We start from the raw sequence: 18075 nt of genomic DNA on the forward strand, positions 1-18075 counted from the left end.
CAGAGAATAAGATAACTACAGAATTGTTTTGCTTTTCTGTAAGAAAATGCTGTTACAAGATACTCATAAAACCTATGGGAGCTGTGTTTTCTTCAGGGAAGCTCTTTCAATGTGTCATTCTGACAACTATATCTTCCCTACAGTACCACTAAAAATATTGGGATGTATATTTAGAAATATATATATATATATATATCCAGAAGAAGCCAGTTTTCTTCTACAGGCCTCAGAAACGCAGACTGCTATATGGTCTCATTTTCAGTTGTTCAAAGGCTCAATGGGAATTCCAAAAGATGCCTTTCACACACAGCAAATTTTGAAACGCTTAATACATTTATTTTTTTTCTTTGTGCACTTCTCCTGTCTCTTTTGCTAATTTTCAAAATTATTTCCATTTAAACAGGAACCCCTGTATTTTATTCTCTCCATTTGATCCTTGAGTCAATCACAAAATACTGAATTGGTAATGCCACAGTAACTGACACACAAGAACTATTAAGTCACAAACGTGAGGAAAGGGAGCAACATTTTGACTTTGCAATAAAGTGTCAATCCAGAGAAATTCATCTCCAGCCAGCAACTTGAAAACACAAGTACATTTAGTTACAAGAGAAAACATGTCCAATTACAGTACTTCAAGATAGTATCTACTCACAGTGTAATTCATATTCAAATACAGTACATTCTATAACCTAATGAAGAAATACAAAGGAAAAAATCATCAGAAAACAGAAGTTGCTACCAAAGTTTTCTACCTGTTACAGACCATACAAAAAATTCCCATCAAACATATTTTTCCGTAACAACATATTACACAAGTACATGGGATGGATCATTCTCTTTTAATGCAATCTTCACATATTACTGACAGAATAAATCTATATCACACATAAGTGGAGTAATAACCCTTCCTGACCAGTTATTCTGGCATTAGAGAATCACAGAATTGTAGGGGTTGGAAGGGATTTCTAGAGATCGAGTCCAACCCCCCTGCCAAAGCAGCTCCCTAAACCAGGTTGCACAGGTCATAGACACAATCTATGACAGTCAATTACAATAATAATAGTGAAAGCAATTTTTTTTTTAAAGGAACAAAACAACAACAACAAAAAAAAACAACAACACAGCAGCTACCCCACCCAGTGAAAAAAAGCCTATAAATCAAACAAGCAATGCAACAGCTGTAGTCTATAATAGCAAATAACAACTAACTCAAATAATAGAGTTTAAGATTGTCAAATTAATACAAGTTAATTTGAAGAGCCATAACTGTGGCTAAGCTACCCTAAGCAATGTGTATAATATAAATAATAATTTACAGAGAAACATATATAAATCATGTGCAAGTAGATGCAAAAATAACTGCCTTGTGTCCTCACTGAGGATCAAGAAATCCAGATATTGAGCAGCTATGACATTTCTGTATTAAGTAAATGATGACTCACAAAATGTAACTCTCTTAACCACAGAGGAACAGAGTTGGTATCTGAAGAATGCCAGTGAAAACAAACAAAAAAGCAGGACTTTTTTTTTGTAAACAGGACTCATGATTGTTATCATAGAAACAAAAGAATTAACTGTAACAAAAACAAAGTACAGCATAAAAATAAATCAAAGCTTGCCTTATAAATTTCCAAAAGCACAAGTTTCAGATCCCATGGCAGTAGTAAATACATATGCTTTCCCATTAGAAATACAACAGCTACCTCCCACCCCAGACCAACTTTGATCAGGACATCAGCACCTTGTTTAGGTTTGAGAAAGAGTACCTCTAAAGTCACAGAACAAACCAAACTGGAAATGACCCACAAAGATCAAGTTCAACTCATGCAACATCTTCCACATTATCACAGCCCTTACTGTTGGGTGTGGAGATTCATATCGCTAAGTAAAATATAATAGAAATGTTTCATTTTACTTACAGTAAGTGTAATAGCTTCATTTCTTTACTTTAAGAGAAGGGAAAAGGATAAAGAATTGCCTTCTTTCAAACAAATGGCAAAACTCACTTTTCTTCTCAAGCAACATTGGCATTTAATGTTTTTGACTCAAGTTTATCCCTCCCTCCACACTATCCTTTGTTTACAGAAAGGATCCTATGTTCTCTTCTCTGGATGTTCTCCTATAACACACATACTTAATACCCATGAGAAATTACTTATGAAATGATGCTTGAGGGTAAAGGGCTTTTAATAAGGCAAAACAATCCTAGTTCACTGTAAGTTCCCTGTTGTAGATGCATACCACTTAATCACTGATTAGACTACATCAGTACAACCCAAACAAAGATACTTCTCTCAAAATATATCCTTTCCAGAACTCTTCAGGAACATTATCCTTTTTCCACAACTACCACAATTCCTTTGCCTTTCTTCTTTTTCTTACTACAATCATTTGCATTTAGTTTCACATTACAGAGTAGCATCTCCAGTATAGCAACTGAGATTACTCATTGTTTGTTCAGCACTGGCCAGAGGGATACTGATGTAATATAATGTAATAGAAGTGTTTCACCTGCCATCTCTACACAAACAACCTGGTCAACATCAGATTATATGTCAATGATGTTGAATGTAAAGACCTAAGAAGCATCCATTTCTCCTCATCCATTAAACTGAAGTTATTAACATATCCAAATTTGCAAGGAACAGCACAGATATATGCTTGTAAATAATTTTGTACATTATTCAAAAATAAAGGAATAACCAATGAGATCTTATAAATCTATATATTATACAAATAATACATCTAAGGAGAGTTTGAAAGATGCAGACAGTAAGAAAAGAAAAACTTTCAAAGTGGTACCAAAGCCAAACAGCTAGAAGTAATGAGCTGAAATCAGGATGTGTAGATATGAAAAAAATGATAGTCAGCTGAGAATCAAGGACAAAAAAATAAGTGATGAACTCTCCCCATCAGTGGAAATACTTCTTTCCAGCTAAGTACTTGCAATGGCCTGACAGACTACTGTGCAGTGATTTCTGATGTAACAAAACATTTTGCTTCTTGCCAACAGTTAGACACAATGCTCCTTAACAGACCTTCATGTGACCTTCCTTCTTATTTCAAAGCTGTAATGCCTAAGCCTACCATCAAATTTTCTGTGCACTTTTCCAACCGACACAGAGAAACTGTCTCACTGAAGTGCCTGAGGGCCCCGAAAAAACAGTGCCAACACTTGCTATTCCTGGTGACCAATGCACATTACTGTGTAACTACTGAAATTTTATACAGAGCCTGTAACCACAGCATCCCCCAAAACATTCAGACGTGTATTTAAAGTTCTTTTTAAGAACCAGTTCAAAGAACATCACCACCACTATTTTTTTTCCTCCACTCTTCCACCTCCTCCCCCCCCCCCAGCACATCTGGAATCTTTTGCCTGGGGGCTTTTGTTTGACATAGGTATTGGTTTTACTGCTTTTTTTTCCCCTGCTGATGTCTGCCAGAGGCATCACCATGGTGACTAAAAGACCTCCTGAGAGGATAACAAACCCTTAAAGTTTTCCTTCAGAGGAGCCTCCAGCTGTTGCTAACTTTATCCATTTATCTCTTCACAGCCTCAATTAGAGCAATTGCATCCTGGAACCCATTTCTTCCTCCCTCCTACTGAAAAGTCTTTGGTCCACCTGTCAATTGGCATCCGTGCTTCATTACTTGCTGGTAGCTCACAGTACAGCTTCCTTCCCCTGGCAAATTACTCCTAATCAATTCCTTCTCTAGTATCATCTCCTCAGTTCTTCCACACACAGGCATATACATAACCTTGCATGCTGGGAAGGGGCTAGGAACTTGGTGCTTGGGATACATTCCCAGGTTCACTGTTGGTTTGCTCTGAGACAGCAGGTGAGTTTCAGAGCCTCTCTCTATCCTTCTGCAAAATAGGGAAGAGAATACTTCTCTATTTTTACTGGGTGCTTTGAGAGATGTTGACAGAAGATAAAAGAATTTTTGATTACGTTGGACGCAAACTCTTTGGGCAAAGGTCAAACAATTAAAAATGGAGCATCAAACAACACTGCGATATAGTATGATTGTTTACCCACAACAGACTTCCAAACAGCAATTTCCTAGACTTTAAATCAGTTGTCCTATCAGACAAATCCTTTGCATCAACTCCTTTTCCTTGTCCCCTTCTCTTACATCAATAAACTGAAATGCCCACTACCACAGAACAGCTACATCCACCAGAAGAAAAAAAAATCACCACATTGATGCATCATCTAGGGAACTTTAATCACATTAAGTGAACCAGTCTGCCTGATTCAAAAGCAGAAAAGACTGATATCATCATAAAGCGTGACTTGTATCAACGAAGACCATTATGACTTGCTTTTCTGACAGGTGGATGTTGTTGCATCCTGCTATTTCAATATTTCTTAATATTGAGTCTATTATGCGGTTCTGTACTACTTCCCACACATCAGCTTAAAAGAAATGTGCTCTAAGGGAATTTATGTATGTTTTTCTATGTAAGTGTCTCCTCTGTTTTGAAGCCATTGGCTCTACTGCCAGGAAGAAATTATAATTAGCTATGAAAACACAAGTTTTTAATAGTTTGTCAGAGTGCCAAAACACATTGAATCCACATTCACCTGTGCTTTCACACTCATCAGCTGTTTCTAAGGGATGCAGAACATACAAGGGCACACTGCAGGGATTTAAAGGTTTTTCTTTGCTAGTACATTTATAATTGCTGAGACTTTCTGAGTTGACAGTTATGAATACAGTATCTGCTCGCAGACTTATTTCAGGGAGAAGCAGTCACAAAGGTTTCAACTACGCAGTTTCCAATACTCCTGCTACTGACCCATGAACTGCTTAGGTGAGAACTAAAGTTCACCTTTGAAATGTTTTCACCCCTGGTTGTCCCAGGTGAAGCTGTCAAGATGAGCAAAGTCATAAGTGGCAACCAGAACTCCCAAACAGATCCCAGATGTAACAGCTTTAGCTTCTATACAGACATAGCACTAGGCCTTTAGGGGTTAATGCACTGCAGTGGAGTAGTTTTCATTCTTTCTCATCATTAAATGTAGGTTTTCCCTGTCTGTCCTACAGAGAACAGAACTCCAGGCTGAACACAAAGATCAGAACTAAAAACATTATTCTGTATTCATATATTTTCCCGATGTGGAACTAAAAAACAAACCACTATCTTACATTAAGAAGAAAATATTCCTGGTCACTTTGTCACAATAACTGAAAGAATAAGCTGCAACCCCTTAATTTTCTTTTTCTTACAAGTACTTAGTAGTCCAGAGGAAGTACGTTTGTGTGTACTAGTAAGCATATGACAAGCATAAAGGATAACTACAGACTGACTGGATAAACCATACATCATTCAAAGTTCTAGTTGAGGAAATCACATGCTTTGTACTAGCATCCCCAGAGACACAAGCCTTTCTAAACAGTAAGTAACATCTCACTTGGAATTAAAGGGAAAAGGAAATAATACATTCCTTTTCAAATCTACGTTGGCACACAAAGAAACAGCCTAAAACTATTCATTAAAGGGCAATGAATGACTCCCTGGAATCAGCAATAAAAAACGTGTTCAGAAACAGAACCTGACCTTATAAATTAGATGAAGTGTTCTGTTGTCTCTCCTTCCTACTCAGAAAACAATTATCACAGATTATGATAATGAGATCTCATAATACTGTTATTCCAATAGACATACTATCACACACACGCACAGCAACCTTGAATTAGATCACCCAAGAAAAGATAACCAGTGAACAGACAAAGAATTTATGATCCCTTTCTGCTATCAGTTTTCATTGACTCCAGGCACCTAATATATCTCCACAGTTGCATTCCAACACTCCCACAAAGTTTCAATACAGCAACTTCCTCATCCAGCAACATTCTGTTAAAAGTAAAATCCAACACAGCCTAAGGTTTTACCTTATACATCTTTATTAAGAATATCTTCATGACACCGTCTCTATAAATTGTGATGATCATTTCCAACCTGTAATTATAACACCATGCAATTTGTATTGTTATGTTTCACAGCGCTTAGGCAGAATAAATATCTACGTTTGACAGTCAGGGAAGAAGGAACACAGTATTCCACAGCTCCAGAAGAACCTGCAATTCCAAGTAGGTTATATAAAACTGAAGAAACACAGTACATCTTTGGCCCTACATGACTTAGCAAGCACCATAACATCATCAGAAAAAGAATTCAGAATTCCCAGCTAAAAAACAGAGATTCCAAAGGTGGCCCCGGGGTACAACACAGATTCATCTAAAACAGGTCTCACAGAAATATATTACTGTCAGATTTCTTTCTGTATGGAAACTGTACGCATTTTGTTTTCCTGATGAATTCTTTTGACAGTAACACAACGATCCGAAGTTTGAAAGCCAGAGAACCATGCCTGCTCCTTACAATTTCTCAGCCACTTTGATGTACACCTATTCTAATATCTGTTACAGCTTAGGATAAGAAGAAAGCACCAATAAGAGAGTCGACTGTTTTTCAAGGAGTCAAGTTTGCACAAAAGAGTGTTGTAAGAAGTAAGAAACAATGAAGAATTACAAGTACTAAAAATAAGAGATGCAAAACTCACTGTCATTCTTAGTCTTTTCCCTCTGAATATAATCAGTAGGACCTCTGCTACTCTTTAACTTAACTCAAAAGCAGCTTCACCTCACTGGGAGGAGAACATTTCTGCTGACCTACCAGTGACACAAGAAATCTAAGCAAAGCTGCTACAACAGTTGGATGTTTGAGATCTGTCTTTGTTTAAAACACTATAATAGTATCATGCTAACATTCAACAACAAAGAGTGATGTGGGAACAGGACATAAAGTATACAAACAAACAAAAACTAAGACAGTTGACCATTATGATTCAGCAGGTAGTACTGGTTTGCCATAACTGAAATGCAGACCCCCAACCTCTGCTCCCTGCAGCAGAGACTGGGAGCCCTGAGATAGTTTTCCACTGCAGTAATGTGTCCTACTATATGAATCGATGTCAGGTCGTTCTGCAATTGCAGTCTCTGCATAAGAATTAGCAGAAGCTAGAAATTATTCAGCAATTACAAGAATTGCAGTCAAAAATATGCTGCTCAAGAGAAGAATGGGTGCATACAAAAGTGCACTGAACTGGAAACAACACCGCAGAGCCCTGCAGCAGAACGGTCAGGAACATCTAATTAGCTGTTGCCAAACAGAGAGTTACTTTAACTGATTTTTTTTCCTCTTGGACTCATTTGGAGAGACTTTCACCTACAGTACGATAATTTTTTTTCTTTTTTCCAAATTAGAACAAAAAATGAATTTGTGGGATGTTTACAAGAGATTCAGTTCTTACATATGTATGAGAGCTACTCCATAAGTAATGTCTCCTATTTCATTATGTGGGTCTGCAGTGTCAAAGGCAACAGTGGTATGGCAGAAGAGGTTGAACCTCCCCACTAGTACTCCATTACATTTTGTTGTTGTGTGACAGATGGAAGCAGAGGGGCAGTCCAGCAGAATGGTATCCGGCATCTGATGTGGAAGTGCAGATGAAGTAAAGGTATGGCACTGAATTCCTCCATGCAGAAAAAGTGGCACTCATTGAAATCATCAACACTTGCTAATCATCTATGGAGAACAAACAGCGGTTATGAGCAACATAAGGCTGTAGGTAGTGCTTTTCAGCAGTAGCAACTGCACCAGTGGGCCACCTCCACTGGCGCAGACTGTTACTGGCATGGCAGATCATCACTAGCAGAAATGCATAGCTAATGGTAGTGACTATGTTGCAAAACAATGTTTTGTAGCTGAGCATTTGTTCTATCAATTAATGTTATTGTGCTCTTCATATCCATTGTAGTTTCTATGGAAATGATTAGGAGACATTACTCTTGGTGCCCACTATATAAGTGGATCAGAGTTGTTTGTGTGGCATAGATGAGGGACTACTACTGGTTCCGAGCTTTCTTCTGAAGCCCAAAACCAAAAATCTCCCAGAGAAACTTCTGCTGTTGTTCACTCAGGACAGTAACCTAAATCTCAACCTCTACCCAAATTGTCCAAATAGAGAACATGAAATATCTTGAACAAAGATTTCAGACCAGAGAGTCTTGTGACATTAAAATAAAATATAACTCTGTATTTTCCATGAGGTAAGTGTAATTTCTTCCTGTTACTCAAACCTCTATATGCGAAACATTTAAGGTATGACAGACCACTATCATGTATATTGTCAATTGAGGAGAAAAAAAATCATTTGAAAATATTTTCATTGATGTGAAAGCCACAGAAGAGATTTGTTACAAATCGTCTAAAACTGATCCACAAATAGGGTTATTACTATAATGGTATTGGTTATAAGATTCCTGCACATTAGTAAATAGTGTATTCAACCATTTGAAGACATTACAATCATACAGCTCAGAATGTATCTAAGATGGAAAGAATCACAAAATATAAATGCCATGCCATCTGATGGAAGCTTTCTGTGACCACGTAAATCATTCTCAACTTCCTTCTAATTTCCAAACATTACTAAAATGATCATCTGTGCAGGAAAAGGCTTCTTTTGCCCAACAAGGCATAAGCTTAGGCCTTTGTAGTTCTTCTAGAGCAATAGGGAGCCTCCAAGGAAAGAAGAGACCTTGTGCAATATTAGTGGTACTCCCCCAAGGTGAGAAAATCCCCACGCTTTCACCTAGAGGAAGAAGTACATAGTTCTAAACAGTTCACTTTATTTAAAAGACTGTAGAGTCTTGTAGAGAATTGTACATACATATAAGGGAAAAAAGCAAAAGTGTGTTTCCTGTATTCACACTGTTCAGACCAGATAGAGACTAAGCAATACAAGCATCCTTCAGAGCTCACCCTGGAATCCTCTGCTAGGAATATAAAAGTGGAGATATCCACCAAAAGCAAGTTGACAGATTTCATTAATAATACATTTTCATACATTATGGAACGAGCAGTTGAAAACAAACTAATCTGCTAAAAAAAGTACTCCTTATGAGCCTTCTCTTCAACTCTCAGTGCAAATGTAGCCACAAAATCACCCAAGAATTAAAACAAAAGATTTCCAACACGATGTAGTACTTACTAACATGTTTACCACAAACAAACAGAAAAGTTTCAAATGACAAAACAAGTACAGTACTAAGCCAAGGGATCCTTACTACAAGTCCTTCCTCTCCTATCTAAGCAGAGTTCTGATCCTGCTCATGACAAATTCAGTTATAGATCTTTCAGAGATCTTCAATGCATCAAGAGGCACTTACCGTTACTCAACTGAGTCTTCTTTAAGGTCATCTATCACACTTTCACTTTACTTTTATGAACTGCATTTTCAACATGCAAATTGAAAGAAGCTGCTTTTTTAATCCTTCAAGTTATAGACATGCAAATCACAAAAGGATTAAAACCACAGTCTTCGATTTCAACAGGTTTTGGATCGAAGTGCATGATATAGGATCAGTAATGTTTTATAGGAATCTCACATAAACCTCTCCTTTATTTATTTCACAGAGTTATTCTTCATGATGGAGTTACTTAAGATATAATGAGACATATTTGCAAAGAAAAAAAAAATTGAGCTCATCTTTAACTGCTAGTATTTTTCTCACCTATATTTAAGTAGCATCTGCTAATAGGAGACTTTAGCCAGAAGGATACAGCTGCTCACAATATACTTCATTTTCAACTCTCACTTAATTGTATGTTATCAATCATCCCCTGACAATCACATTTAATAGATGATGAACCTGCTTCATGTACAAACTTTCTCAAGAGCACTATAAGAATTAAAAACCCTGAAAGAGAGCAATGATGCGTACAACTTCACACACCCTAGGGAATACCACTGCCATTTGATAACAAATGGGTGTGGGAAATTTAGGATAAATCTCAAAAACAAAACAAACAAAAAAAACTGTGAGCATATTTTATTAGGCTGAAACAGATGTAGGCACTGGCTCAGTACTAAATATTTCAGCTTCCTTATGGAGATCAAAATGTAACTCACATCATCTAATGTCTATTTCCTTCTTATTCCCTCACAGTTTGCAATACCATAATCTCTGTACATGAGCAAACTGTGGAGGAGGCACATAACCTGAAAACACTCATTAACTTGAGAGACAGATGCAGCAGATGGGGTTACTTGTAAGTAGAACTCATTGGTCTCCAACCTATGTAACCTTTAGGCACGCAGAGGAGAAGAGACAGTGAAAGGGGAAAGTACTTAACAGAGAGTAGCTTTCACATGTAAAGTTTGGAATATCCATTTCTTACTTTCTTCCTATTGTTTCCAAAGAAACAATGATACAAATAATACAAAGTGAAGAAAAAAGCAAAAAAGACTTGAAAATCTAAAACCTTCCCATACTGTCAACTGTGTCAAAGGCAACAACACTTCCCTTCAGGTCTATTTTTATTTCGTTCTAATGAAGTGAATAGCACCTCCTTTTAACATATTGCTTTCTATCTATATATTTTTATCTAACTATGAGAATCTAGAATCGTTTGAAAATTCATTAACACTGACATTTAAACAACATAAAGCCACTTCAATTCAATTAAACAAACATGGCATGTTAACCTTCAGAAGTAGTAGTAGCCACTCATTTTTATATGCTGCTGTAAACAGATTTCTGAGCTTCAAAGCCAAGATCAATAAAGCTTCTGCAAACAATAATAATCTTGCACACACTCCATCGACAGCTGCTCAGAGCACATAGTCAGATTCTAAAAGTCTTAGTGATTGGGTGCTTTCCCAGTCTTTTCTTCTTGGTCTCTCTAACACTGAAGTGCAAATGCCAAGACCTTTGTGAATTCCTTTGTAGCACCTAAAAGGAGCTTCCACTCCCAGACCGACACTGTACTGTGAGAAAACCTTAAAAGGGGAAAAAAAAGTTAATCCATGTGTTGCACAACTAGGAGAACAATTCTACCACAGGATGAATTCTGAGATTCTTATCCCATTTTTACTCCTTAGTAAATTGCCTTTTTTCTCAGGGAGATGGGATCAAGGCATTAAGCAGAGAAAATCAGAGACTTTCTCTTTTCTTCTACATGTTGCTAAATAACTGAGGCAAAAATTCAGACTCTACTCTCTAATTAGCAGTGAGCCTAAGAATAAACTGAGTATCCAACATGATGGGTTTAGAGGGTTTCTGTAATTCCACAACAGTCAATTCACCTTCTGTAATGAAAAACAAACAAAAAACAACACCACACACATATTCCCTGCATAATAGTCCCCTACAACACTTAAGTTTCATCCTGGATATCAGGATATGAGACATACTAACCTGAAGTGGTGAGACAAAGCATTATTCAATTACACTGATGAGACAGGACACTTTCTCCATCTTACTACTGAAAGGAAAACATTTCTGCAGACAATCAGCTTCAGAAGTCACAGTATTCCTCTAATTTTGCAGTACTACTACTAAATTCAAAGTCACTCTAGTTTCATGATGGTGAAAGAATGGGACTGGGCCTTCCAATGGTTCTTTAAAAGTACATGTCACCATAATGGTAAATAAGCAGCATCCTAATCAATATATACAACCTCATAAATATGATAAGACTACATGATACACAGATATCATCCTGCTGAAAACCCGCAACTTGCAAATGTAATAGGGTTGGTACTTGCTGAATGCTTTTTTTTTTTTATATATCTTTTGCTTCTCCATGCATGAAAAATTAATTTGTTCAGACCATAGTGAAGATCTCAACACTTCATTTCCAGATGAATCCAACAGTAACTCGGCAATTAGTTAAAGCAACCATTAAAAGTAGTTGCTAAGAAAACCAAGCAGTAAGCCTATAGAAAATCTTATAATCATTTAGCTTGACTCCAAATAATCTTGAAATCACCTTTTTTAACATCTACTGTGCTACAACAAAGCAATTTGTCAAGGTCTTCTAGGTACAAAACTGTGATGTCTATAGCACCCGTTTCTCCCCTACCTTATTTATTTTGATCATTCATTTGAGAGCTCAAGTGGCCAGCATTCTCAGTTTTCTACCTCTCATTTTGCATTGTGAAAATATGACAACTTTATCTTCGAATCTGTATGAACAGAGAAGATGCTGCTCATCATGTATTTGTTTCTACGTTATCTTCACTTATAGTTACTTTATCATGAATAGCTGAATTAAATCTATGCTTTGAAAAACCAAGATTTGACAGTCATCTTCCCTACCATTCCATAAAATCATGCTGATGATTAGAGACTAATTCATGCGAATCACACAACTTGACTCCTTGCAATGCTCAGCTCGTCAAGTCATCTTTCAATTTTAAGTGATTTGGCCAAAATACCATCAAACAAAGCCTCACAACACCTTCAGACAAACACTACCACGGGGATTAAACATTATTTGTAATTTTTCCTAGACAAGATAAAAGGGAAGATAGAGAAGAGGAAATTTTCTGGTATAGTATGTATTATCTGAAAAAGCATGTATATTATACACCTGTTCTATTTACACATTGTATATTCCACCCTCTCTCCATTCTTTATTCTTCTCCAAACACAGACATAAGCGCAAAACTGGAACACTACCTACTAAATCAACATTTCAATGCAGTGCTCTTTAGGAAAGAAAGAAGGAACATTTCTTCCAGATGCAGCCCACTCCTAGACATCTAAAGTATCAATACCTGCCTCTTGCTTACATATATTTTTAGAAAAAGAGTTCAAGCAAAAGGGATTTAAAGACAATGCAGAAGTGTAAAAAAGAAGTGAGTATAACAATTCAGTATTGACAGCTGCTTTGAGCAGCAGGTTTTTAAATAAAGCAGCATAATAACATGCACCTTTTCGCAATTGGTTAGTTTTCCAAGATAGGATACAGAAGTGTAAGGATTTCTTAGTGATCGTCAAATCATACATTAAGACTAGGAACTACTGAAGTTATCAAAGATGTTTTAGCTGAATAGAATGGAAAGTACAGAATCGATTATCTGAGGCGTGCGCATTTTATTGTGATTTCGAACTTAATGCTGCACCAGAGTGTATATATATATATAATTTATATATATGTATAAATATATATATATTTATGGATATATATGTGTGTGTATATATATACACACACACCCCCTATATATACACCATATATACATAAATAACAATTATATCACCACTTTTCAGAGAAAAAAGCACTCCAACTTCCTCTTAACAAAGCATTGCTTATTACACTCAGCAGTTCAGATCTTGCCTTCCTGAAAATATTTAGGGGTATGTTATGGGAGCAAAATGAGTTTACTAAACAAACTTAATTATCTACTTTGGGCATAGAAAATGGAACAGACAACAGCTCCTTTAAGAATACCTGTTATCACTTTGCTATGTTACACACAAACCAGATGTACACAATTTTCATCATCTTTAGAACAGCATCCTCAGTTTGTGCTAAACTAGGATCCAACAAGGAAGAGTATTTGCTATAAAGAAATTCAAGATTGAAGGGGAACTGTTAGGTCATGGCCTGAACCAGTGATTGAGCAGCTGGTGAAAGGGTGTAGCCAGCACTGGGAGCATAGGTGTGAGCAATTCACCTCTATGACCAGAAGAGAGAGACCCTGGATCTGGCCCTGCCTAACCTCTTTTAAGGACTGGCAACCAAAAAGGAAGCATCTCTACCTGAAGATTATCTCCTTTGGGAGTTTCCAGTGAGCCCTGATCTTCAAAAATGGTCAGCTGTTCTTTCTTTGTTACTAAAATTGTGACCTTTGCCTTTCTTGGGTGATCCAAAATCAGTTTAAGACAACTATATCAGCTGCTCTCTATCCTTATAACGATTTTGCATGGAAAAGACCATCACAGTTTCCACAGAGCTGTATTTTTATCAAAGCCATGCAACTTTGTCAAAGAAAAAAATAGCTTTTATATAATTTATCACACAGTATAAGAAACTTAGAAAAATGCCACATTGTTCTAGTGCTCCCATTTCTTTCATCATGTTGGTATTCACATCATGAACACTTAAATGATGTTCCAAACCTACAAAGTTAATGATGCTTCTTCTTAAGACAGTGCTCAAGACAGCAAGGATACTGATCAAAAAGTGTTCTCCAAGCTTTCAGAGTAGAAATCTAAATCTGGGAATTCTATTCCTTTCTTATTCCTTTTTATCCAAAAGCAAACATGTATGTCCCAGTGCTGGATGCAGCAAGGAGTAGTGAAGAATTAGGGGTATTGGAAGAAAACTGGTGCAGGCAATAAAATAACAGGCAGTTCTCTCCACATAGAAGGGGGATAGAAGGAAAAAAAAATAGAAACAGACACCCTGTTACTCTGTTATTGTAACAGACCATGAAAATATTCTTTTCAGTAGCACCTGCCTTCCCTCCCCAAGGAGAAGTGATGCACTGATCTAGATTTAGTAGAAATCTAAACTCTAGAAATAATCAGAGTTGTAAAAGGTACACCTACAGCCACTAAGAAAAAAAACAAAGCACTCAGACAGTGTTTCAGTGTGCTTTAAAACCTCTTGGAAAAACTACTAAGTGCACAAGTCTCTGCAATAGGTTTGATGACTTACTAAGAGGTTTTTTGTTAAAAAAAAAAAAAAAGAAAAGAAAACTGCAGATGCTGCATATGCTTTCATATGATCTGCTGCCACCTGACTGCAAAGCACACCACACAGGCTGCAGGTTGTTAATTTAATCATACTGCCAACCAGATCTCTTTCAGGAAAGATCTTGCAGATACACCTTTATACTTTACAAATGAAAGTTCAGAAGTACAGAAGGCACTGGATCAAACTTCTAAGGACCTATAGAAATTATGATTGATAATAAAAACTGCTCAGGAAGTAAGACTTGAAAAAAAAGATTAAGGTAATTAGAACTCAGTTATTTCAGTTCATGGCTTTATCCACTCATCTCTAATCAATCTACTTGTAAATTAATCAATACCTAGATGGAAAATGACTTCACACACACAGTAACCTTGGAAAATATTCTGATAGGAAGAGAACTATTCAGTCACATTTTCCACACAAGAACACAACTATTTGCTACAAACCCTGCAAATAGTGAGATCATTAGCTGAAACTAAGTACTGAAGACAAAGCAGTGCATTTAGCATTAATACCAAACACAGCCCACCTGCAACATAACTGTATTTCATTCCTTTTATCAAGATAAGAGTTTAATCCTTGCCCCAGTTTTTATTTATTTCCATTGTGCTACCTGGAGTGAACCAGACCAAAAAGCTGCTTTCCTGAGTTATTTTTCTGCTGGATCAGTTCATTTAACTGGTTCACTTCATGAACTTGAACAAGTGTTGACATCCTTCAGCCAAAATCAACAACCAGAAGTGGATGTGTTTGATTTCATACTGCTGCCAAAATGATCTATATACTGTCCAATACTTAATCATTAATGATATATTGTTTTATATAATTTTCTTAATTATTTTTCATTCCATTAACACACATACAACAGCAACAACAAAAAAAAACAACCATGCTATTCTTGCAGAAAGTGATTTTCCACATGCCAATATACCACAGTATGCGGATCACAAACTGTTCTCAGATAAAGACATCAAAAAGAGAACAGTTCTGTAGATAGTGTTTTTTTTTTCCCCCAAGCTTACTATTCATTTACTGTTGTGTTAAATTCACAGGAAAATAGAAAAAGAGTTTAATTTTTATTTTTATGTGCTCTTTGAGTTTCAAAAAATAAACCTATCCCATCAGTCACCTCAATAATTGCATCTAGCGGTGAAATACATAATTTAAACTGGTAATTTTTCTCTCCCATTTTCATCCTTGGCTGTTTTTCAGCCTTCTTAAACATTGTATTTCTTTTCTTTCTCATCCCAAAGAGGTTTAACTGTGAGGATTGTACTCCTAGCCCAGACAGATGCCATGACTGTGTTATTGGCACTAACATTCTCCACACAAAGTATTCTGTCTCTGTGAAAGATAATATGATGAAATAGACCCTTACTCACTGCACAAGACCTACCCTAACAATCACAGCTCCCACCGTTTCAGACTGGCTATAAACTGAATTGTTACATTACATCTAAGCTTTAACTTCAGGAAAAAAAAAATGCCAGTAGAGATAGCAGAGAAGGCTGGAAAGCTTACTGTCACGTTACTGTCAAAAACCACAGGTAAATAAACACCACAAGATGGTAAAGATATATACAGCATGTTTCTCGCTAGCCACAGATTTAAATTCTTCAAACAATGAACGCAGCACTTCAAACTTCATCAGGGAACACATTTCCATTTCTGCAGATCGCAAGAGGAAAAAATTTCAAGTACAAAATTAAAGCCTGCTAGAAGCTTCAAAATGAATCTTGAAATCATTGGTGAAAGGAAGCATTCATATTTCAATAACGGGTTATCCAGATCACAGTTCCTTACACATAGCAGTAGTAACACACTCTAGAACATGCCTTGTGTTTATGATCCATAAACTCATTTTCATAAGCTTTTGCTTCAGATTCAGATGTTTTGCATGTGTTTCATGTTACACCTGATCTTGGAATGCACTGGACAAATTCTGAACAATGGAATAATGATTTATACAATCTGGAGGTCACAGCTAAGCAGGCTACCTAAGTTCTTGTAAAATTTCTCAACTCCTACTGTACTGATCAGACAAAATGATAATAATTACTGTAATTACTGCTGGAAATTAACCAGATTTCGCAACCCAGTGCTTGAAGTGCTATGAGACCTCTTGACAGAAAAGCTCATCACCAACTGCTGCTCACTGAAGCATTAGCAAAATGTCTGAGGAGTACTGAACAAGCCAGGCAACAGGAAGAAGGGCAGAGCAGCCAAACTACAACAGCCTGAAAAGCCACACAGTACCTCAGACCTGGGCAAGATGCAGCAAAGTAAAGAATAACCAGCTTTTAACTTCCTACCCACTGTATGTGTCCAGCTAGGAATGGTCCTCTACCTGCAAGACACAAGCAAAAGCGGGATAAGCAGGAGGGCTGCAGCTGTTAAATACCAGGACTGAACAGCCTGCTAAACTTCACTGCCATAAGCTACCATCACAATTTTATCACTTTCATCATTAGAGGTGCTTGATCTGCCTACGCCAATCCTTTTACAGCCTTCCTTTAAGGGAAAGATTGTAAAGAAAACTGAAAGAAGAAAGGAGTTAGAGACTCATTGCAGTTAAGGATTCAAAGCTGTTGAAGTACAAGTTATTTTTAAACACTGCTGTGATACTGGAATGTGCTAAAATGCTTAAGAGATGACATCATGAAATACACTGCCTTGGATTCTATAAAATGAAAGCACTTCGAGTACATTAGTCAGTGCATTAATAGTTGAGCTTTGGGATTTTCTCTTTTTTTTTTTTCTTTTTTCCCCCCCCCCCCCGAAAGATTGTTCTAACATTCAAACAAGAATATTAATTACTTCACTGAAGAAAAAAAAAGTCCTAGGGCTCTTCATCTCCTGTTTAGCACACTATTGCCTACTACATTGATTAAATTGCACCAGATGCTACTTTTACAACAGTGTTCATTCAGGCCTTCTACATGCACATTATTGCACAAGAATTGTCAGGCCAATTAGGACTAATGCAGCCAAAGATCAAGTAGTGGTTGTTTGATTACCACAGGAATAAAGCCAAAGAAAGAACTGTTCTCATTACTTGACAGACATTACTTTGTATTCAGAAAGAGTTGTGGTTCATTTTCAACTCTCTTACTTTGTGACCTTGCATTGGACCCTACAAGTCTCAACATCCATATTCCAGGATTTGAGATCCTTGGCAAAGAGATAAAAGATCCACACAAAATTAAAGCCTATTTCTACAGCACAGATGACATGTTCTGTAAATTCAGAAAAGAATACTAAAACTTGCTTAGCACAATCCCTCATAGTCCAACTTTCTTCCCACCCCTTTACCTTAGGTTCTTAGTTACCCCACAAAGATGAAAACTGATAGGCAGCAGGAGAAATTCAAGCAGCATAAGCGTTCCAGAGATTTAAGACCTAACACTGAATGTATATTTATTAAGTACACTGAGTAGACAGCAAGTGGCATTGGTTTGTCAGGTTTCAGAGATTCCTTGCCCCTCCTCCACAGTTACTTTAAAGAC

General features: G+C 36.8%; 1 protein-coding gene across 12 annotated transcripts in view; it reads right to left on the minus strand.

The window, feature by feature from the left end:
• Positions 1-18075, minus strand: part of NRXN3 (neurexin 3) — an 877901-nt gene that overhangs the window by 250953 nt on the left and 608873 nt on the right. The gene's annotated exons all lie outside the window — the stretch shown is intronic.

This window comes from Cyrtonyx montezumae, unplaced genomic scaffold (assembly GCF_038088225.1).
Source record: "Cyrtonyx montezumae isolate F1298 unplaced genomic scaffold, pur_monq_1.0 scaffold_10, whole genome shotgun sequence".
Classification (NCBI taxonomy): domain Eukaryota; kingdom Metazoa; phylum Chordata; class Aves; order Galliformes; family Odontophoridae; genus Cyrtonyx; species Cyrtonyx montezumae.